The sequence below is a fragment of the Lynx canadensis genome, chromosome D2 (assembly GCF_007474595.2).
Source record: "Lynx canadensis isolate LIC74 chromosome D2, mLynCan4.pri.v2, whole genome shotgun sequence".
NCBI classification, from domain to species: domain Eukaryota; kingdom Metazoa; phylum Chordata; class Mammalia; order Carnivora; family Felidae; genus Lynx; species Lynx canadensis.
This window is the reverse complement of record NC_044313.2, coordinates 48,494,431-48,516,833: the sequence shown is the minus strand read 5'-3', so window position 1 is coordinate 48,516,833 and position 22,403 is coordinate 48,494,431. Positions and strand designations below refer to the sequence as shown.

The following is a 22,403-nucleotide window of genomic DNA, read 5'->3' as shown; positions in this document are numbered from 1 at the left end:
AGTGTGAGCAGAGGGCTGGAGTGGCCCCAGAAGCTGCCCACAGTGGCGGGGTGGAGTGGGTGGGCAGTGCCTTCTTGCCATGTCTCCTCTCTCTCCATTGCTCACCCTGGTAGCATCCCCGCCCCAGCCCCAACACCTGCCTGGCACTTCGGAGTGGTTCAGCCTTCCCCATCAGGCCCAGAAAGGGAGTGACCTGGGATGAGAGGGCCTCTGGGCTCTCTGGACCTGCTTGCTCATCCGTAAAATGGGTGGCGAGTGCTCACCTCCCAAGGGCTGCCAGGAGGGGAGACTGAGGAAGGCAGTTTGTGCCTAATAAAAACACTGGATAGGATTGCCAGCTGGAGGCAGGCACAGGCCTCAGCCAGAGGGACGCCCCTTTGAACATCGTTTTCGGGAAGTGAAAGCCTGAGCCTTTTCAGGATGAGAATCTGGCGCTGCATATGAGAAGTACCCACCCCACCCCACCCCACCCCACCCCTGCGACCGCTGTCCCGTCTCTGGGCAGTTCCCAGTGGTCAGGAACCATGTAGCCGTCAGAATGTGCTTCCCTGTCTACTGGCGTTCCCCGTGCCGTCTGCTGTCGGGCTGAGTAACACCCCCAGGGCAGTCCTGGGCCCTAGAAGGGGCCCTGCTCAGGGCCCGAAGACCCATTTCCCATCTCACCCATGGTCAAGGCCTGCTTCTCTCTGCCCTCGGTTTCTCCGTCTGTGGATTGAAGCTCCTTCTAGCCAAGACACCTTTCAGAAGCCTGTTTGAGCGTTTCTCCCTCCAAAAATAAGCAAGGCTCTCTACATCAGCCCCCCAAGATTGAATATTGTTTATCTCACCTCTGCTCAAAAAGTTCTCACTTTTTTTAAACAGAGGAATTGCCATCTGGCCACATGGCTTTGGACTTCGCTGTGTGGATGGTGGTGCACTGAGTCACCCGGCCCCTCCTTCCCGGCAAGCCTCTGTCTTATCCTTGCCTCCCCCCGGGGGCCTCAGATGTTTCCCTCTGTACTCCGCCAGCCCTCTGTATACTCCCCCACTGGACTGTCCCCTCTGTGAGGGCACTGGCTGGGTCTTAGTCCTATATCCCCAGAGGGCCTGGGGCAGAGAAAGTGTTCCGTAGGGGCTAGGTGGATGATAGAATGGAAATCCTCATCTAGCCAGATAGTTCCAATTTTCTTAGCACAGGGGTCTCACTCTGCTATGTTCACTTGTTGGGAGTTTTGCTCAGTAGAAAGGATCTTTTTTAAAAAAATCATTTTCTAGTAAGCTCTAAGGCCAGGACTGGTTTTATATACTTTTGATGAATCCCCATCTTTCAAAACTGGTGCTTTCTGACTTGTGTTTTTACATTTCCTCTATTTGCCTTGTTTGAACAGCTACTTTTTCTTTTTGGGACTCTGTAGAGTAAATAATTCTGCCTCTCATTTTCTTGAGATTTCTCATGCCAAAGAGGCAGGGAGGGTTAGTAAACATTCCGCTTTGGTTGTTCTTTGCTTTGTTCTGTTTTTTCCTTTGCGTATTAGGTTTTATCCATTTTATCTGCCTGGTCCCCGGGCCTCTGACACCGCATCTTCCCAGTGATTGCTCGGTGGCATTGCATCTGCCGGACCCACCATGTGCAGTAGTGCACGTTGCATACTGCACAACTTAGGGACATGTGTATTGTAGCCCCCCCTCCACTGTACATTTATTAGATAAATTTCTGGTGGATGGTGGTAAAATATTTTGAGGAAGAGGAGCCTTGTTCTCATTCTCATAAAGCCCTGTGAGGATTAAGAGTTGGACTGCCATTGGCCTATTGCCCCTACTGAAGCTTGGGCTCACCCTTGACTCCTCCCAGGACTGCAACCTGTAACACTGGGTTTCCATGCCCTGCCCAGAGCCTGGCCTGTGGGAGTATGTCGCCAGGGAACTGAAGCCTCTAGACTCCACCTTCCAGGTGTTTCTAAAGCTGTCCGTCCTCCCCACCCCCATGGAGCAGGCTTCTCCCTCAGGTATCTACCTCCAGCCTCCCCTTTTCTCTACTTGGCCACAAGTGTGACCTTAATAAAAGGTCCCTATGATCTTGTTACCTTCTCCACGCTACCTGAAACTCCTTCATGGCTCCCTACCACCCGCAGCCTGGCACTCAGGGCCCTATAGTCTCTGGCCCCAGCTGAACTTTCACTTGTGTGTGTGTTGCACATTCTGTCCTCTGCCCTGTCTGCCTTGGGAACTCCTAGGCATCCCGCAAAGCCCTGCTCGGGCCTTGGCTAGCCCTTGTACACCTACCAGATCAAGTGGACCGGTCCCTCACCTTTGCCCTAGTTCCTCTAGCACTGTTTTCTGACCACTGTTGCAGCCCTAACCCGGCAGGACTGTAGCTACTGTCAGGGGACCCCAGCCGGAGGCGTGCTGTGGCTCCCTGACACCCAGCACCACACTTGGCTCTTGCAGACATTCCAGAATGCTTGCTGAATAAGTGAATGAATAGAAGATGGCTACCCTTTACACAGAATTGGTAGGTTTTGTGGGTTTTGGGGTGGGGTGCGGAATGTGTGTGTGTATATATATATGTATATATATATACATATACACACACACACACACACACACACACACACGTATGTATTTGCACTCTAGGAAGGTGCCTTTCAAGTGACTTGCACACCTCGGTTGAGAAAGAATTGAACAATTTCAGCCCCGGAGTCACAGCTGCCCCATTTACATGGTCTGACCCTCGGCCCCTTCTCTTTCCCTCCCCATCTCCAGTTAGAGCCAGAGGAGTAACCAGGCTGGGCCAGGCTCCCAGAAATGTCTCCTGGTCCTGATTGTCTTGTGCCAAACTGCCAGGGTCTAAGGCTGCCCGGGAGTTGGCTGTGCCCACGTTGCTGCCCTACTCAGCTCAGCTTCCTGGGAGGAATAACTCAGCAGCAGCCGCCTGGCCGGGCCGCAGGGCCTCTTGGGCAAGACCCCCTGGGCAGGGCGGGGGGCTGGAGCCTCACATGCACTGCCCACGCACCAGGCGAGTCTGCGGGCAAATGGGCTCCAGCCTACCGTGCTGCTGGGGGAGGGCCGGAGGGAGGGCCACCCTTCTGTTGGGTAAACATGGGTGTTCAGGCCTGCCTAGGCACAGCCCTGTGCTATATCTGTTAGAGGCACAGCACGGCATTTCGCCGAGCTGGGAGTTGCCAGGTGTCAGCCTGAGGGTGACAGAGGAGGACACTTGAGAGTCTCCACAGACCTTGCCCGGGACTCGGCCCCTCCGGTCTTTGTCAGAAGCAGAGGGGAGGCTGCAGGAGGTTTGGGTGCCTCAAGCCGACCTGACTATTGTCCCTCCCATTTTTGAGTTTCTACCTCAATATGGGCAGCTTCCTGGGACCCAAGGAGGGTGGGTGGGCCACAAGCAGGTGAATTTGCTATGCCAGGACTGTGATCAGAGCTTCTATTTGGCTGTCCCCCTGTAGACGCATTTCATCCCACACTCACCTGAGGCAAAGCTCATGTCCTTGGGAACCCCCATGTGCAGCAGGCACGGTTCTTTGGGAGTCTTGAGATTGTCACAACAGTCCTCAGAAGTGGGGGGTGTTAGCCCCATTTTAACAAGGAGGAATCTGGAGCTCAGAGGAGTCTAGCTGCTTTAGGCCCCACAGCTACTAAGGGGAAATCTGGTCTCTTTCCCCCTGCTTATGGCCTCTTTTCAATTTTTCTTTTTCAATCCATGCCTGTTGGTGCAGATGAGAAACCCTACGGGCACGGTTGCCAGCCCTGCCTCTGACTGGAGAGCCTGGCAGGTGCCTGGGCCGGTGCCTCATGGGGGAGGTGGACAGGTAGCCGCAAACCCCTGAGCAGCCGGCAGAGTTCATTGCCTCCAAGGAGGGCACCTACGTGGTCCATGGCTAGAACATCAGCACATTGGATCCCCACCCACCACCCCCCCCCGCGACCCCCCTCATCCCCCCCGTAGCTGAAGCCAGATCCTGCTTCAGCAGAGGAAATATACCCTTGGCACTTGTGTAAACACAGATTGAGGACCATCGACAGAGAAAGAGAGATGCAGCCCCCCTACCCCCCAGGAACCCAGCGCTGTGGGCGGGCGCATTGCTTACTCTCTTTCTCTGAGATGAACTTGGCCGAGGCTTTTTCTTGTCTTTGATTTCCTCTTGGCTAGTTTTGGCCCCATGCTGTTGGAGTCCCCCCCTCCTTCTAGGGGAAGCAGCAGACCCCTCTTCCTGGGGCCTGAAACCTAGGGCCTAGGAACCCTCAAGGACGGCGATGTTGAATCAGACAGAAGCCGGGGGGGTGCGGGGATGGGGGGGGCGGGGCTGGGTCCTTCGGGCATTTGGGGTTGTCAGCTGCGTGCTCCCTGGAGGCGGGATCCTCTGCAGGACTTGTCAGCCAGCGTGTCGCCATCTGTAAATGATGATACCCTCCCCCCAACACCACTGGCTTTGGAGGGCTGCTAATGTCACCTCTTGCAGGCTCCACCTGGAGCACGGAGCCAGCTGGCCCTTTCCAGGACAGGGGCCAGACCTGCCTCCTCCTCTGTCCCTCTCCCACCTTCCTCCTCCCCAGGCTACCTGCTCCCTTTTTACCCCCACACACGTGTCCATGCGTGTGCACATGAGTTCCAGGGTTTGGGGAGGGAGAGGCAGGTTGCAGAGAGACAGGATGAGCCCGAGTGTAATTTTATTTCTGTGGTTCTCCTTTCAAGCTGTCACGGTAAATCTATTTTACTTGTCACTTTGTAAATCATTATGCAGGATTAAGCCTTTTACCAGCTTTTAAGGCTTCTGCAGCCATCGACAACCCACCTCTTCCCCATCCTGCCTTCCGAATGTCCCTCGCTGCTCTGGGCTCTGGCCCCGCTGCTGTTCCTTCGGGCGTACTCTCTTGGCATGACAGGGAGAGCCTGGGGGACAGCACACCTTTCTTCGAGTTTAGCCGCCCCGTTTTACTGACCGGAAAGCAAGCTCAGGAGGGGCAGGGGCGCCCAGGCCCAGTGCCCCGGATGCTCGATTGTTCCCGATGCCCCTTGAAGCGGTACGGGGGGGTAGCTGCTGACAGTAATGGGGGGCACTGCTCTCAGAGGGTATTCCCTCATCGCCCACAGGAGCCTGGCCCCCTCCTCTCTTCGGTGGCTATAGTAAAATGGTTCAACACCTATAGGGGGCTCCAGCTTGGAAGAGGTTGAAGGGAGGCAGAGATGGGATGGGCTACCCACATGTGCTGGGGCCCGAGGAGAGCCTTCTGCCTGCTGTCAGGGTGCAGGGCCAGGAGCACAAGCTGGGGGAGGGGGCAGGCAGGGAGCTGGAGGTGTCCTTCAAGTCCCCCCCCCACACACACACACACACACTGGCACGCAGGATCCCATTTGTTTATTTCTCTGGAGTCCCATGCCCTTCTCCCAGGAAGGCTTCGGGATGCAAGAAGAATGGAACCATCCGCTGAGATGTTCAGAGAGTCGTAGACAGTGGCCAGGGCCTGCTAGGCCAAGAGCCAGCAGCGTGTGCTGGTGCATTTCCTATCGCCCGCCCATCGGAGAGGCCTGCTGAGAAAAAAGAGAAAACAGAAAGGCACCCCCTTGCAAGGCTGACACGCATTTTGGGAGCTGAGGCTTGGGGGGTGCCTCCCGTGAGAGGGACAGGGATGTATGTGCTGGGGGCCATGCTGCCCCATGAGCCCTGCCGGGTTGGGCTCGGCCCTGGTGCTCCCTGCCTCTTCCAGCAGGACAGATTAGCCTTCCCTCCAGGCCAGGGGATTCCTTCTTATTACTCGGGTTCCTGTGTTCCCTCCTGCCTGTGGCTGGTAGAGGCCCCTACCTTAGAGGCCAACATTCACCCAACCTGCTTCCCCCATGCCCCTCCCACACCTCCTTTGTCTTGAAACTTGACAGATTAATCACTCGCTTGGCATCTCAGTCCGGCAGGATGGCTGCTGGAGCATCCCGTTAGGGCAGGTCTCTTTCTTGGCATGGCAAGGACTCCCGAGGGAGAACAGGGACGCTCTTGCAGCCTCCTGATTGCCCCGTCGCAGCCCCCACCGTGCTGGGTCAGCCCCCACCATGCAGACCCTGCTTACTTTCCTGTCTCTAGACTTGAGCTCTTTCTAGAAGGCCAGAGCCCTGTCCCTTGTATCCCATGGCACTGGGAAGGGGGGCGTGGAGCACAGACTTGCGCCTTGCCATCCTTTGAAAGGATGGCCCAGTAAAAATCCGGAGACCTTGACTTTAAAGAGCTGCACAGTCTAAAGTGGAAACCAAGCCTTGGCTATGTGGCAGAATAGGAATGATGCATACCGAAGTACCAGAGAGATGGGCTAAGAAGTTCCAAGGACAACTTGGAACAAGTGAGACATGAGAATGGGTTCGAGTGGTCAGGGAGGGCCCCCCTGGAGGAGGCGGCATTTAAGGGTGGTTTTGAAGATGGAGAGGCTTTAGCTAGAATAAGGGAAGAAGGAGGGGGAGGAAGGACACTTCTGGGAGGCAGAAAGGTGTGAACAAAGGAAGGGAGGTATCCACGCCAGGGGTCTGGGGGAGCTCAGACAGTGCCCCATATCTTCAGGGGAGTAACTGAGGCTGAGTCTCTAGCAACGGCTGGGACCCCAGAGGGAAGGTAGGGTTAGGAGGGGAGGTTCATCCTAGAGGTAGGGGCGGGGAAGCTTTGAGCAGGGAAGGGCAGGGACAGAGCGGCGTTTTAGGAGAAGAATCGGAAGGCAGGGGTCTGCCCAGATTGGAGCAAAAGAAAACCTGAAGCCCTGCTGATCACAGGTGAGCAGAGTCCCTCAGGTGTAGTTCAGGACCCAACAACCGGTGCTGGGTGGGAGGGCCTGGGGGACTGGCTGCTTCTCCAGCTGGGCCCCTCCAGCCGTGAGGAAGAGGTAGTAAAATCAGGGGGGTCTGAAGGTCCAGCACCGGTTCGTCCCGACTGCCCCCTTACTGGGCGACGTGGTCCTGCCTCCGTCCTCAACCTGCCAAATGGGGAGATTTAACACCCCCTGTCCAGCCTTTCTTCCTGGCAGCTGTGAGGAGTACAAGAGGCACAGTGAGCAAAAGGTCTTAGTGAGCTGACATCACCCGTCGGGCTTCATCCCATTCTGGAAAATCGGTGGCAGCAGTGATCTGGGGGCAGCCTGTGCATCTAGGCTTCATTACCAACAAGCTGGGTGTCTTTGGACCAGTCACTCCCCCCCCTGCCGCAGGCCTCCGCTTTCTCCTCCGTAGTTGGGCCCATCGTGGTAATCCCTGCCCCCCTGGGTGCTGAGCGTTGTGGTAAACGCGTGCCACGTACACGGTCGCTGGGGTTCCCTGCCAGGAAACCGAGGCTGGGGCGTCCTTCTGTGGGCGGGGCTCCACACTGCCTGGCGAGCCCGGTTGTCACGACAGCTTCGTGACGCCTCCTTGTAAGCCTCGGAACTTCCACCGAGAGGCTCTGGTGCGTGCCTCCTGGTCTCTGGCGACTTCTAGGTCCGTTTTGAGCTTTCTTGCACTCCCTGCCCACTCCCTGGAGGCCTTCTTAATAGTCTAGTGGTAGCAAGCTCTTATCAGATCCTGGTTATTCCCCAGCAAGCCTCGTACAAGGCATGTGCCTTTAAGCGATGCTCGTGGCTGTTTAGAAATCCCAACACCAGCTGGCAGAAGGGCGGTCAGGTAGCTCGCTTTTCTAGAAGATGGGTGATTTTTTTTTTTTTTTAAGAACAGATTTTGTTTTTCTGAAAGAAGAACCCTTGAGAGGGTAAAGAGACAGGTACCAGAAACAGCACCCCCAAAGCTGTTTGCATATGATGCAGGCAATCGAGGAGTTGAGGGACCAGTGAGTAGGAGAAAGGCTCCTGAGGACTCGCTTTACATGGGGAAAACTGAGGCCCAGACAGTAAAAGGGACCACCTTGAAGCCACCCACCCAGAGTGACTGGGTGGCCGGTCCAAGCTTCAGATGGTAATAATAGTGACGATTATTTCATTCTTCTTCTCCGCCATCACCACCACCACCACATTCAAGAGACTTATTGGGGTCTCAGCACCATGCCAGGCGGTGTATGTGTATCATCTCGTTTAATCTGCCAAAGAACCCAATGAGGAAGGGACTATTTTTATCCCCACTTAACGCACTTGCACAAATGGAGTGGTGCGGGGAGAGATTAAGGCCACAAAGCTGCAATGTGTCAGGGTCTCGAACCTTCTCTCCCACTGCTCTTCCGACCCCCTCGCATGCCCTGGATGCCTCTTTGGGGCCCATCCCGGGGCCAGTCCCCATGAAGCCGCGTGAAGCCATCTTCCTCTTTCTAGGAGGTGTGGGCACGGAGGCCTTTCTGTATGGGGGAGATGAAAGAACCCGTTTGGGATGATTTTTATCAGCTCAGGCAAGCTGGTTTGACTTACAGGAAGGAGCCAATTTGCATTTTGGGAAAGAGCTGAGTGTAAAGGCCACGGTGAGCGCTGGGCGGATTTATAAATCAACGGTCGACCCAAGGCATTGTATGTCCTCAGCCGTACAATGCTGGGCTCACACTGGCACCACGGACCCGTTCTGCACGTCACAGCTGCCCTTTGGACAGAAAGGGCCTGACTGAGTAAGAGGATGCCAGGGAAGCCGTCCTCCGGCCTGGCTTCCCTGGGCACAGGCAGGCCGGGTGAGTTCGGCTGTGGCCGGGGCTGTTTACCGCGGCTGCTACATCGAGTGCCAGGTGCACCGCCCGCTGGCCAGGACGCGTGGCCCAGAAGGCAGTGAGCATCTCCGCTCTCCCCGAAGCTCAGAGGGAGGTGCCAGGGCCAGGTTCTGTGAGTCTGGGTGGTGGTATCGTGGTTGCTGGACAGCCTCCAGAGCTGGCTGCAAACCCTCGTTCTGCCACTTAGCAGTGCTTTTGCTTTCTGGAGCCTTCCATTCCTTGGCCATGAAATGAGTAGGACTTACTTCCCGGGTTATTTTAAGAATTGAGTTAGGTAAGGTTGACTACTGTCGGTGCTCCTAGTTGTCCCCGCCCTGCCATGGGGTAACTAGGTGATTTGGGGCAAGTCCAAGGCCTCCCTGGGCCTCACTTGCTTCTTCGGAAGGTGACGGGGTGGGTGCCGGTCAGGGACCGAGGATCCTCGGGCCGGAGGGGGCTGCTTCCGCCCCACAGAGTCTAGGAACTCCAGCTCCCAGGATCACCAGATTCATATCCTACAAGCTCCCCGCATGGGAACTTGGGCATTCAGCTTCCCGGTCAGCACTCCATCTTCGTGGGTACAAAGCAGGGGTAATGGAGGTTGTTAAGAGGAAGTGTACTAATGTATGGTTAGTACTTAGCGTAGAGCCAGGCACATGGTAAGGGCTCATAAATAAATTATATCTGGAATCTTTATTTCAGGAAAAAAATCTATTTTCGAATCAGAATACTGTCTCTTCAAATATTCGGATTTAATTCCAGATAATACTATATACCCCGAATGACCATAATCCCAGTAGTTACAAGACTACCCCTATCTGTTCACCTTGCGAACTTGCAGAACCTCCACAGTAACCCTCGTTCAAGGCAACCGTGCTCAGACGAACTTAACCAGTTCTTGCCTGGTCATTCAGCCTTTCCAGCCTCCAGCTCACCTCTCTGCCCAGATAAAGATTATCAGTCTTTCTTATCTGACTGCTCTGAGAGCAGACCTGCTGCTTCCCCTGCCTTCGGTTTGCACCTGTCTGTTGCCTTGGGCTTAGAATGTTCCCAACAAATGCCACCGCGTGAGCAAGGGCCCTTGGCCCCCGTTCACCCAGAGACTTCCCCTGGATCCCTGCACCCCCATAGGGATGCCCAGTTATTTCACAGGGTGCAGTGGGTCTTTTCCCTCACTGCTTCCCAGTCTTCACTGTTCTGAGCCTTTAGGGGATCCGTGTCTTGTGGCCCCCGGGGACCCTCGTACCTCAATCCTCATGGTCAGTTTGAACCCCGGCAGACAGTAGCACTAAAGGTGCCAGAGGTGGGTACTATGCATGGCCACTTAGGAAGATGGCCACTCCTGCTGCTGAAACTGACATCTCCTGAGGTCCCTGTGGGACAGGTGGGGCCCCAGACTTCCCACCCCCATTTTGTAGGGAGACGGTTGGGTAGAATTTGGTGCAGTTAGTTACATGCTCTGCTCACGTGGTAAGGCCAGGATTGGAATCCAGTTCCTGGCCTGACCTTAAGCCCTCAGTTCCCCACTTGCCCTGCCTCTGAGGGTTCCTGGAAGAAGCTGAGGGTGAGGACGGGCTGGGAGAGGAGGGGCTGGAGAGGAGTCCTGACGGACAAATGTTTGCCCAAGGAGAGTGTTTCAGAGAACCTCTAGCGTGGAGCTCAGGGGTAGGACGAGGAACATCAACCCTGAAACAACCAGCCATTTTCTCTAGAACTTCTTGATTCAAAATGCTCCTTCAGAGACTGATAGAAACTAGGCCCTCTGCCCCTGACCACCCTCAGACTGAGACACTCATTCCCCACATGGGTAAGGGGGCCTGCCGGGGGTCCTGCCCTGCCAGGCTCTGGGGCTGTGATGGTGACCGGACAGAGAAGATCCTGTCTTCGGGGGGGCCCAAGGAGGAAACAGGCCAACCGATGCCCCCTTTATAATTTATGATAAGCACTGAGAAAGAAACAGTGGGTTGCTGCTTGGAGAATACCAAGGGGTGGGCGTGGGGGCCCTTTAGGCCCTTTAGGCAGGAAGGCCTTTCTGAGAAGAGACATGAGATGATGTGGCCCCGGGGGTGGAGAGAACCTGAGGCAGAGGGGACACCCTGTGCAAAGGCAGGCCCTGAGACTGAAAAGTGCTTCGTGTGTTCTAGAAACTTGATGGGAGTCTCATGTGGCTGGGGCCGAGTGGCCTGGGACAAGGTGGGTCCCACCCACATGGTCCACCTCATCTCGGGTCTCCCACTTGCCCCCAGATAGCCCGCAGACCTGCCAGTCCCTGGTGTGAGCTCCGGCCCGTATCTGCTTGTGGGTTCCACACGGGGCCAGCTTCCTGCCCCAGCCAAGGGGCAGATGACAGGACATCAGTGGTGATTTCTGCCCCCCGCTAGCCACTTCCATCTTTGCAGCATGAATGAGAGGCCTGCTCTGAGCTCTCGGTCTGTCCCCCGGCTTGACTCTTTGGGGGACACCACACATGCCACTCTTCACAACCTGGTATTTCTGCGCCCGTCCTACGGCCGTGGAGGGAGGAGAAGGCAGAGGGCGGGAGGGCTGTCCCCGGTGGTCCCGGAACAAGCCCAGGTTCTCTGGGCCGTGGCCTCGAGAGGTCGGCCGTTGGCCTCGAAACCTTTGTTTCCTTTGGTCCCTGCTTAAAAACTCTGGTAGCAAAGCTGCCTGGAATGGAGTGTGAAGAACTCGAGATAATAATAAAATCAATTGGACTGTTTCCCCAGTAATTCTAGAGACTGATGCATCATTAATGTTGGTAATACAGTGCCTGTCAGATCACAAACTTCTCAATAAATGTGCAGCTGGCAAGCTCTGATAGAAATTGGAGGCAAGCAGAGAATGAGATTTGGGGCCTTTGATATATGGGGTGTCAGCGGTGCGGTGAAGTTTTTATCAATTTCTGTCACTTTGGGCTTTTGTGCTCACTACATATGTGGTCTTCATGGCACCTCTCTGCGGGCTGCCTGGATGTTAACTGCCCTCCCCCTAGTAGCGTGAGAAGAGCTGAAGGAGGGGCCTCGACGTCCAGGGGACCCTCTATGGGGCCTCGTTACCAAGAGCTTCTCAGGCGACGTGAGCCCGTGAAATGGGCAAAACCGGAGGCCTTTGGACCTGCCCATGTGTCACTCAGCCACCCCACGAGCATTTATTGGGATGCTGCATTGGGGGTCTCCAGGAGCGTTGTTTGTTGGGTTTTTTTTAAAGTTTGTTTATTCTAAGAGAATGAGTGCAAGTGGGGGAGGGGCAGAGAGAGAGAGACTGAGAGAGAGAGAATTCCAAGCGGGCTCCACACCACCGTCAGTGCAGAGCCCGAGTCAGGGCTCGAACTCATGAACCTCGAGATCATGAGCTGAGCTGAAATCGGATGCTTAACTGACGGAGCCCCCCAGGCGCCCCTCCAGGAGCTTTGATGGAAGCCTTGGGCTTGGGGAGGGGGGAATGGTCAAGTGGTCATTTCTACCTAAGGGTCAAGGGTCCGAGGGAAAGTGGAAGGAGTAAGTGCCTGCACGGCTCTGGCCGTGCCTGCCCCGTAGACAGTCGAGGAAGGCCTGTTTGAGAGGGGGCATTCACAGGGCCAAAAGCACCGTGTGCCCTGGAGTTTACGGGGGAGCAAGGAGCTAGACGAGGCAAGGCCCCCGGGGTCGGGGAGAGAAGGTAGGAACTCCTTGCAGGCAGCATCACGCAGTAGTCAGTGCATACACTTGGCAGCCAGACGGCTGGGACTGTGTCCCAGCCCCTGTGCTTACCAGCTGGGCAACCCCAGGAAAGTGACTCAACCACTGCGTGCCTCAGTCTCTCCGTCTGCAAACTGGGGGTGTAGTAGCAGAGCCACCTACCCCGGAGGGATCCCGTGAGCATCAGTGAATCGATGCCCGTGCAGATCTCAGAACAGGACCCCGATGCGTTGCGGGCACCTGACCAGCATCGGCATTCCTTTTGCACGGCTGTCTCGGCCGGCTCCAGTAACCTCAGAGCCACACAGAGGAGCTGCGGAAAGGTGAGGTAGGACGTCCACACACAGCTGGTAGGAAGCAGAGCGGGCATTTGAGCCCAGCCGCTGCTGAGGCTGGGGTTGGGCACGGTGGGTCGGGTGCCATGGGACCGGCGCCTTTCAGAGGACTGGGAAGCCAGCACTCCTCGGGGGGGGGGGGGGGGAACCTGAGCACCGGGGCCCTCGCCCTACTGGACAGGGGTCCCTCCCCGGTCTCCCTTTAATGTGTCCCTCCCTCTCGTGGCTTTGCAGAAACTCTAGGATTTACTCACTTGTTTTGCATCTGTGTTTGCTTTGAAAGGAAGGCCAGGTTGCAAGGCCCCCTGGGGCCTCAGGAAAGAGGAAGCAATCTTGTTAGACTGGGGTGTGGAAAAGGCAGGGGGCTTGCACTGCACTTCGAGCAAGGAGAGGTGGCATCTGGGCCCAGCTCTGTCCCAGGCTCCCTCTCTGCCTCTCGGAGCCTCCCTGACCCGTACAGACCCTCCTGGCGCGAATGCTGGTACTTGTTCTAGGTCAGGGAAGGTGGCTGGTCCTGCATTTTGCAGGTGACTTGCCTGGGAAGACTCTCACTCCATACACCCCTCCCCCCTGCCTGCCCACCCTGTGGCTTGGGCTTGGAGGAAGTGTCCCCTTCCGCCCAGAGAAGGCTCAGGCCCCCGTGGGAGTGGGGGCTGGGCGAGGCGCTGAGAAGCTGCAAGGTACCGTCACTGTGGACGCGTTAGAACAAGGAGCAGGTGGCTGTCTCTGCACTGCCTAGAGGGCCTGGTCCCAGAGGCATAGGCGCAAGCATGTGGGCCTTTCCTACCCTGCATGGGTCCCACCGCTACTGCAGGCATGACCTGAACATCACTTTGCCGATCCCCAAAATGGGACTCCTTGATTGGGGATGTGGTGGGCCATGCCCTGTGATGCTCGGAATGCGTCTGCTTTTGAGGGCCAACGATGGACAGGCTCTGGGTGACGGGTTCCAGCCTGTCCCCGGGAGCTCAGAGCCTCACTGGGGGACACAAGACAGGCCAGCATTCCTACAGCAGTGGGACCTAGTGGCTGTGATCATAGCCCAGCTGAGTGGAACAGCTTGGGTCAGCCTGCGAGGGAAGGGCATTCAAGGAGGGCTTCCCACAGGAAGTGAACCTCTGAGCTGTACCCCAAAAGATGAGTCAGTCAATGCTCAGCAGAAAAGGGGTAGCAGGGGGCATCAGTCCTGGGCGGGTGGGAGCCAAGGAGCTCATTGGGGGCCTGATGACGTCCTCAGAGGACCCTAAATGCCATCCACGCCTTAGAGTTTATCTTTAATGCAGGGTCAACAAGAAAAGATTCGGAGGAGAGGAGTGACATAGCCAGATCTGATTTATAGAACAATCACAAGCAGTGGCAGCGTGGACGATGTTCTCACAGGTCCCCTGAGAGCCCTGCCAGCATCCGGGAGAGAAGGCACGAGACCCAGCACTGGCAGGGTCCTGGACACGGGAGCAGGGGTGTGGTAGCGGCATCCGAGGGGAATGAACTCCAAGTGCCGGCGTGGGGGTGCCCTTGGCCGTCAGGGCCTGTGCACTCAGAACCCCGGGGCACTTGTTTAACAGTGCAGATGCCGGCCTCACCCCAGCATGTCTACATACTCACATTTAATAGGCTGGTGGAGCACTGCAGGGCTGATGGGCAGCACAGAGCCTGGGACTCCGAGGGGTCCGGAGACCATAGGACGACAGCTGATAACTGATTGCAGAATCTTGAAGATATACGTGGAGTTATCGCAGGAGTGGACTTGGCTGGAGAGAGGAGACAGAACTGAGCTCATACCTTGAGAGTTAATTCAGCAGTTACAGAGTGCCCTTCCTGTGCGGCTCTGTGTGGCGCAGGGCAGGCCCTTGCCCTTGGGGGAGCTATTGACTATATAATGGAGGGGGGCACAGTGATGGCACGGTGCCAAGCTCACTCTGCTGGAGAAGGAGGCAACTGAATCAGCCCTCTGGAGTGTCCGGGAGATTCTCAGGCCAAGAAGTGGGGGAAGGGCATCAGAGGCAGAGGGAACGGAGCCTGCAAAGGCTCAGAATACCGGCGGGATTTATCAGAGGGGCACAACCCTTCCAGTCAGGCCAGAAGGCATGGACTTTGTTCCCGTCTAGGGGCAACAAGTCAGCCAGGCCTCCCAAGTCAAAGAAGAAAGGCCAGGGGCTGCTAGATCCCGAGAGGCCTGAAGTCCTCAGCCTGGTGGGTATTCGGGGGTCAAGGGGAGGTCGGTGCTTGCCCGCCACCGCCTGCCCAAGGAGGACGACCAGTCAGTGTGCCAGGCCTCTGACAGCCTGCGTGTTTCTCCTTGGCACGGCCACATTCATAGGAGCCGTGAGGTAGAGAAAGCCCTGTTTGTCCAGAGGGAGGGGCCGCCTCTGGGCAGGCGACTGGCGCCTACCCCTCGGTGTTAAAGTCCATCTGGGTGAACCAGGGCAGGGAGGGAGGAGGAGGGTGGCCAGGACGTGAAGACAAGCCGTGGGGCCCCAGGGGTCAGTACTCTTTCTCGCTACGGTCTGCCCCCTGCCCCCCAAGCACTCACACCGAGGATGCACGGTCGGCCCTCCACACTCTAGGAATGAGACGTGAGGAGCAAGATGTCAATTACTGAGTGCCAGCTGCCGCGATACAGAACAGTGGCCGAGGACCAGAGAGGGGAGATGGCCTGCTCCAGGTCACACAGCGAGTTGGACAGCCAGCCGTTTCGCATGGCGCCGTGGCCCTCCAAAGCTCTGACGTGAACTGGCCAGGCACCCACAAGGCTAAGGCTCTGGCCGCCTTCTCTGTACCTCCTGCTTTAGCCACCACTCTAACCCCCCGGGAAGAGGGACAGTTACCTCCCTCCTGAAGGGCTGTCAGCTCGCCCGGGGAGGTACTGCCCGCCCCAAGTGGAAGATGTGCAGCGGGTAACGTGGATTTGGGGAAGTCTTGAACCCCTCCTGACAGGGAGGCAGACATCCCAGCTCTGGAAGTGTGTAAACATAGTTATTTTTAGCCCTGGGAGGGCTGTGGGCACCACAGCGTGACCTGCATTTGGCTCAGCCCCCCTCCTCCTGCCCCACCAGGGAGACAAGGGCTCCTTTGCCCCCCTCTCCCACCAGCAGCCTCAGGGCTGGGCCAGTGGATTCCGGGACGCGCTAAGAGAAGGAGCTGGGTGGGGGATCTCAGCGAGGCTGCCCACGGCCGGGAGCTGAGGCCAAGCCCGGCTCACAAGGGGCAGGATGTGGTTTTCAGAGAGGCGACATTTCAAGTTGCAAGAGAAATATTGGAGCCACACGATTTCATGCTTTTTTCCACGGGCTCTTATTGTCTGATCTTTGTACCTTCCTTGGTCTGGGCACCAGGAGGCCTGGTCCCGAGTGAACATGCTACCGCTTTCACCACTGGGTGCTCCCGGGCATGCGGGGCACGTCTTGGTGTCTCATTTATGCCCTCATCAGTGAGGTGAGTTAATTCCCAACCTGGCTGTGGGGTGGGGTGGGGTGGGGGAGCTGACGAGATCATGGATGCTCACTCACTTGCTCCTTGAAAAAACACTCACTGGGCATCAGTTTTGTGCCAGGCGCTATTCTGGCCACTGACTATAAAGCAGGGAGCCAGCCTGGCAAGGTGCTAACCCTCCTAGACTAATGTCCTCCGGGTGGGGACAAGAGACAAATAACAAATAAGGACACGCGTCAACAGTAATCAGCCCGTGATCCGCACGATGCGGGACTAATACGGAGGTAGTTGTGGAGTGGCTGGGGTGGAGGAGGGGGCGTGTGTTTTAGACCAGGGCTATCAGGAAGGACCCCCTGAGAAACTGAAATAACGCAGAACGGACTGTCCTGAGGGGAGGAGGTGGCGAGAGGGAGCAGCAGGTGCAAAGGCCGTGGGGCAGGAAAACCAGCGGGGGCTGGAAGGCAGCAGTGCCGCAGGAGCGGGCAGTATACTTGCTGAGGTGGACCGGGGCCAGACGCACAGGGTGTGTGGGTCTTGGGGATGCCTGGGAGAGGGCTATAAACAGGAAAAGATTTGCTCCATGGGTGCAAAGAGGAGCAGGAGGGCAGTGAGAGTGGGAGGCCAGAGGGGGGCTGTTGCCCTGGTTCAGGCAAAGGAGCTGGCGAGAGGTGGGCAGGTTGGAGCCCAGGGAGGGAACCGTGGAAGTGGCAGGTGGCTTGGCTGAGGGGGAGCGTCCGAATTAAGGAGCGTCTGGATTTGATGCCTGGGTGGTCGTGGTGGGGGGAGGGGGTGCTGGGGAGAGGGCAGTTGATCCAGAGGGGGCCAGCAAGAGGGTAGAGGAGGAAGAGATGTGGGGGATGGAAGCTGTTGTGGATGCGTGGCATTTGCAATACCTGTCAACGTTCAAGTGCAGAGGGCTGCCCCGGGAGCAGCCGCATGGGAAAGGCCGGGCCCCAGTCTGGCATGGCTCTCCTCCCGGGGGCTCTCTGCCAGCCTCCAGCCAGGCTGTGTGGGCGTTCGCTCCCTCGGGGCCTGGCCTGGGGTCTTGTCCCGGTGCATGATGGACGAGGGCCTTCCGGTTCCCTGACTTCGAAGTGGGTGTGGGGCGGGGAGGGGGCAGTGCCTGCATCCTTGGGGCAGAGGGGCTTGAAGGCTCTGCCCAAAAGGCTGGGCTGGATGGACCGGGAGACGCCCTGCTGGGGGACACTGGAGCACCCTTTGCCATTGGCTGGACCCAAGCCCCGGGTGTCCCTACCAAGCCTTGTTCTCAGCTGGATTGACTTATTGTGAAGTAGCAGTGAGTCCTCGTGTGTCTGAACCAGGATGCCAAGGACAGTGGGAGTTAGCAACACGTTTGGGATTTTTTTTTTTTTTTTTTAAGTAAGCTCTATACCCAACTTGGGGCTTGAACTCATAGCCCCGAGGTTAAGAGTCACATGTTCTACTGACTGAGCCAGCCAGGCACATATCGGATTTTTAACAGCAAACCTGGTTGACCTCCTTTTTGTCATCAGCCAGCTGTGTGACCCTGAATATGTTCCCTCCCTTCTCTGGGCCTCGGAATTCCCACCTGAGACACCAGGATGGAGTGAAAGGTTCTCAGGGTCCTGCAGCTTGAAATGCTGCATTTTGAGTACAGAGGATTGGTATTGAGGGTCATGGTGCAGGTAAAGACTGGGCTGCGGAGGTGCCTTGCAGGGACCTGGGGAGCCAGTGAGGATAGCACAGAAGCCACTTGAAGGATGGTCCCAGGAGGTTCGTCGGACACGCTGGGCTGCCTGCAGAAGGCCAGAGGGACCAGCTTACCATACGAGCAGTTGTGTCCTCACGAAAATCACTAGGAGTTTTAAAGCCTCAGTTTTGCCATCTGCAAAATGGGGTGATAGACGTCGCTGACCTCGGAGGGATGAATAACTACTGAGGTAACGTGAGGAGAGTGACTTTAGAGGCTCGGCTGCTGCTCGTAAAATGTCTTTGGTTTTGGAGGTTGCCTTCTCCCTGTCCGTCTTCAGTTTATAGCCGGAATCCAAATTTCAGGGGAGGGCTCTTTTGCTGCTGGGGCTTCCTCTGACAGCCACAATCCTGGGCCTGGGAGTCCTGCCAAACCTAACTCTGGAGGCAGTGAACCTCACTGTGGCCTTGGGGACTGGCCCACTGGCCTTGGCTTTCTGAGCATTAGCCTTAGGTATTGCCAGCAGAGGCACCTTGGGGCTCCAACCAGAGGTAGTAATGGGCTCTGAAATCACACCAGTTTTGTTTTGTGTTTTATTTCTCAAAGAAGGGATGGGCTTTGATTTCCTATCAACACTGATGTGCTTGTTGTTGTTGTTGTTGTTGTTGTTGTGCGTGTGTGTGTGTGTGTGTGTGTGTGTGTTTTGATGGCTCTGGGTTTTGGAGCTGTGGTGAACGTGCGGAAAATAGCAGATGCTGTATCCATTTGCCACCAAACTGTCTCGAAACGCTATAAATATTTTCTAAAAAGACTAGCTTCCCAAGCCCGATGTGTTAGTTATCTCCTCCCTGAGAAACTGATTCCCGAAAATTAAGACAAATAACCTCTTAAATCACAGTTGTTAACCTCAGGTGTAAAAACCGCTACCACGCCAGCCGCGGGTCAGAGTGACTCCCTCCGCCTAAGTGACTCCAAGTGGCACGGAGCGGATAGTGGCGGCAGGGAGGAAAGAACCTTGCGCTCAGTCAGGAGGTCCGCGTCAGAGGCCTCGCTCTGCTACTCACTGCTGTGTGACCTCGGGCCAGCGGGCTCACCTCTCTGAGCCTCTCACTTCCTCATCTGTGTAACAGAGACACGTTACCTGCCTCCTCTCAGAGCAGGCGAGCATCACCGAAGTGGTTTGTGCTCCTTAGAGGTGCACAAAGGTGACTGTCAGGGGTTCATGCGCTACATCAGTCACGACTGAGAAAAACCTTCCGCGCCACCCCCTCCCCGGCCCCTCCTGATTTTGTATGGAAGGTTATGTTATAAAGTTTTGTTTTGTTTTGTTTTGTTCTGTTTTAAACAAATGTAGTTTAACAAAAACTGAGTTGATCCCCAGAATGGCATCGAACCAACAGCCGTCTAGACGGCAGGGGGGATTGACAAAATCCGGGTGGGTCGACGGCTGGGAAACCTGGGGCCTTCTCCAGCTCCTTCACCTTCGATTCTGGGAAGCTGTCTTCTGACCACGGGACCCTTCCTGACGGAGGAGCCGCGGGAGCCCCTCCCCCAGGGGGCGGGCCCTGCTGGCAGCAGGTAGTAGTTGTTCCACCTACGGGGAGGTCAGATCCCGCAGGTTTTGTTTTCCTCTCCACCTGGGAGGGACAGCCTGGAGTGCTGTTTAGAAAAGCCACGCTGAGGTCGCGTTGGACTCTGAGAGTATGGGGATTGATTGCTAGTGGCTGCTATGGTGTGGGAAGGGAGCTCGGTGACATACCTGCCTTCCTGTCACCCGGGAGCTCCTCCAAGCCTGCGGCTGGCCCCCGTCCGCCGTGCGTCGCCAGCACCGGACATGGTGGTCAGCCGGCGATGGAGCCGGAAGCGCCTGCTGGAACAAAGCAGGTGCTCCTTGAGCAGCCCGTTAGGCAGGGGGCGTCCCCGAACCACACCGTCGGCCAGGAGGGTCAGCGCCCAGCCCTGTGCCGGTGGAGCCCATGTGCTGCTCAGGCCCCCACCCCTCCATGGCTAGCCCAGGGCTGCGTAGGGGGCGGGTGCCCAGGAAGTGTCTTGACAGACCCACGAAGCTGCCAAGGCTTCATATCCCTCATCCGTTGTTCTCGGGGTCCCCACCAGAGCAGGCGTGCAGGCTCCTGGCTTGGAAATGCTGGCTGCCGTGTAGACAGGCATCATGATCGTGCTTTGTCGTCCGCAGTGTGCTCACTCTACCACTGCTTTCCTATCTGGTCAGTAGGATGCCCCCGTTTTACAGATGAGGAAATCGAGGCCCAGAGTTGGCAAGTGACTTGCTTGAGGTCACACAGCTAGTTAATGCAGAGACCTGGCCTGACCCATCACACTCCTCTCCTGGCCATTTTGTCTTCCACACACAAAGAAAGCTCAAAAGACTTTATGCATCCTGATGTTCAAACTAGCTTCCTTCCTTCCTTCCTTCTTCCCTTCCTCCTTCCTTCCTTCCTTCCTCCCTCCCTCCCTTCTTTCCTCCTTCTTCCCTTCCTTCCTTCCTTCCTTTGTTCATTTGGAGCCTTTGGAGCCTAGTAGTTAAGAGTACTGGAGCCAAATGGCCTGCTTTGCATTTCAACCACTTCTTGGCCACGTGACCTTTGGCAAGTTCCTTGACCTCTCTATACCTCAGTTTTCCCTTCTACAAAATGGGCATAAATACAACCCAGGGCTGTTGTGACCATTAACAGCTTAACAGTGCCTGGCTCGGGTGAGGACTCTCAAGGGCCAGCTGGTGGTGTTCGCTCCACCGGGCAGTGCGGGGGCTCCCTTTCCATGCTGGGCACTGAGGAATCGTAGACGTGAGTCGACAAGAGCATCTCACGGTCTGGTGAATGTGAAGTGAGAGGTGGATATGTATAGCAAGAGAGCATTTTAGGTGGATGATCGAGGCCCGGGGTGCGCTGGGCCCCATGGGGTGGTGGGAGGAGGGACAGTGTGCCTCAGTCCCAGTGCATGACGGGGTGTTGAGAAAGGCTTGCCGTCAGAGGGAGGCTATTAGGGGAGGGCTTGTGGAGGGCAGGGAGGGCCTGCCAGGTGGGGGACCTGAGCGTACAGGGCACAGAGGCATGAAATGGTGGCCCCCGGGTCTGGTCCTCGAGCACTGGCTCAGGGGTCTGGCCTGGCCCTGGCAGATCACGGCGTCCAGGATTTCTTTGGACAGAGGGTATCCGCATCCCACCCCCTTGTTAACTTCTGCAGCTGAGGCCTCTGGGCTCTACTCTGGGGGTGTGGTGAGTGTTCAGGAGAAGTGGGAAGGCCAAGGTTGGTTTGTTCCAGTGCTGGGCGGAGAAAATCCTGCCCAAGAACCTTGGCACAAGGTAACTGTCTCTTGCTCATCAGCTGATGAGCCAGCTCCCTGCCGTCTGTCTGTCTGTCTGCCTGCCTGTCTGTCTCCTCTCTGCATCTGTCTGTGCAGTGGAGTATAAACAGCCCCTCTCCAACACACAACCACCGTGGATCTGCTTGGACGCCTGGTGTGAACATCCCAGCCCACCCGGAGACCCATTTATTCTGCCGCTGGGGCATGGGGCCGTTTTAATCATCCTCGCTCTGCCACGAGATACAGATGGTTGTATTATTAATAGTCATAATTAATCAGCCTCCACGGAGGATCTTTTCCCTGGGCGTCAGATCCTTAGGACGAGCAGCCCCACGAGGGCCCGTTCCAGCCTCCACTTTACAGACAGGGAATGTGAGGCCAGGAGAAGGAAGTGACTCACGGGAGGGCAGCTGGGAGTGAGTCCCAGGTCCAGATCCCCCCGACTGCTGCCAGCAGCCCAGTGTTCCTGCTCAGACGTGGACTGTCCACCGCCCCCACCGCCGGCACACCTAGGCGGCTGGGAGAGCAGCCCTCAGCCTAGGGGATGAGGTTAGGAGTCTCTCTAGCTGACAGCAAAGGAAGGAAGGTAGAACGGGGGTGGGGGGTGGGGGGGGGTAGAAGCAGAGAGAGGCAGGGCCTAGTGGGCTAGCAGGAGAGAGATCTGATCCGGGGGTGTGGATGGGGAGCCGAACACCAACTCCCCCTTCCACCCCCTACCCAGACGGTGGGCCTGGGCCTGATGCTGGCCGCTTCCCCCTCTAAGTGCTGTGTCCCAGAGACAGTGATTTAATGCTTGTGGCAGGCGGCTTCCTGATTTACGGGCCTGTTCTGGACGGGCCTGCCTCCGTGAGCACAGTGGCGGCGAGGGGCTTCTCACACGGTCCTGCGGATGGCCGCCTGCCCACCTGCTCCCCTTGCACACTCGTCCTGTCGCCCTCAGATCGATGCCATCCACACTCACACACCCACACGTGCATGCACACACGGCGACCGGCGTGACCGGCTGAGATGCCCTGTCCTGAGACTCTGCCGTGGTAAATGAATGCGGAGAGCGCCCTGGTCCAGAGTCCCGTGGGGAAGTGGGGAGGTGGGCACACGCTCAGAGGCCCTCCGGCCCGTTCTCCATTCCCACAGGGGGAAGCTGGGGGTGGGGAGGGGCGGCACACAGCACCAGGCCCTGGGCCCCCATGTGGTGCACCTGAATCTCCTCTCCCCACCGTGTTCACAGGCTTACACTTACACTGTGCCAGGCCTTGGGAACAGCCCCGTGTCACGGGAGAAGCCCAGTCGGGAGTCAGGCAGATCAGGACACACACCCAGCCTCTGTCGCCAGTGCACAGGAGCGAG

At 56.9% G+C, this 22,403-nt stretch overlaps 1 protein-coding gene across 7 annotated transcripts in view; it reads left to right on the top strand.

Annotated features, from left to right (window-relative positions):
• The first annotated feature begins 15,790 nt into the window (after window positions 1-15,790).
• The window catches only part of ZMIZ1 (zinc finger MIZ-type containing 1), a 202,302-nt gene continuing 195,689 nt past the window's right edge, over window positions 15,791-22,403 (top strand). For 3 of the 7 annotated variants that reach the window (XM_030335186.2, XM_030335188.2, XM_030335184.1), the window contains exon 1: window positions 15,792-16,062. The gene's annotated coding sequence lies outside the window, so the exon portion shown is untranslated. Of the gene's footprint in view, window positions 16,063-22,403 lie in introns of all 7 variants that reach the window. The other 4 variants (XM_030335190.2, XM_032595211.1, XM_032595210.1 and 1 more) reach the window with 3 other exon arrangements.